Raw genomic sequence first — 908 nt, forward strand, 5'->3', positions numbered from 1 at the left:
ACGGCATGAACCAAGTCGGCAAGCATCGTCACCCAGCACACAGACGTCCACTAACAATTCCTCCCCCCTGCAAATTGCGCGCCGCGAACGGCAGTACTTTCAAGTATGCCGCCTTCGGCGGGGACATCGTGAACCAAATCGGCAGGCAGGCGTCGTCAGCCGGTCGACCGACCCCCAGTTGCATTGCCCCAACGGCCATTGTGCACTTCGAACAGAACAGTGCTTTTAAAATATTCCGCCTGCCGCGTGTACATCATGAAACAAATGGAAAGGACGAACCGGGCGTGCAACCGATGCACGGAGAGTGACAGGTCGTCAAGCAAGTCCGTGGCAATCCGTCGGCCGACTCGGCCGCGGCCAGCAGAGGCGTTTTGGCCCGGGCGCGCCGAACTTTGCGCGCCCTCGGTATGCGTAACACTAGCACATGCCTTCAAAACTCACTACAAAATAACCCCAAAGTATGCCGCCTTCCCCGTGGGCCTTGTTACCAATATCTTGCCCTGCTTCCTGATGCCCTTATGGGGTCGGCTCTGTTCTTGCAGAACCCTCAGGTGGTGCAGAGTCTGGGCCATTTTATCAATATCTTGCCCTGATTCCTGATGCCCTTATGGGGTCGGCTCTGTTCTTGCAGAACCCTGAGGTGGTGCAGAGTCTGCGCCTTGTTATCAATATCTTGCCCTGCTTCCTGAAACCCTTATGGGGTTGGTTCTGTTACAAAACCCTCAGGTGGTGCAGAGTCTGGGCCACTTTATAAATAACTCTGCCTGCATTAGGGTCAGGGTTAGGGTTAGGGTTAGGGTTAGGGTTAGGGTTAGGGTTAGGGTTAGGGTTAGGGTTAGGGTTAGGGTTAGGGTTAGGGTTAGGGTTAGGGTTAGGGTTAGGGTTAGGGTTAGGGTTAGGGTTAGGGG

Source organism: Rhinoraja longicauda, unplaced genomic scaffold, assembly GCF_053455715.1.
Source record: "Rhinoraja longicauda isolate Sanriku21f unplaced genomic scaffold, sRhiLon1.1 Scf000242, whole genome shotgun sequence".
NCBI classification, from domain to species: Eukaryota; Metazoa; Chordata; class Chondrichthyes; order Rajiformes; family Arhynchobatidae; genus Rhinoraja; species Rhinoraja longicauda.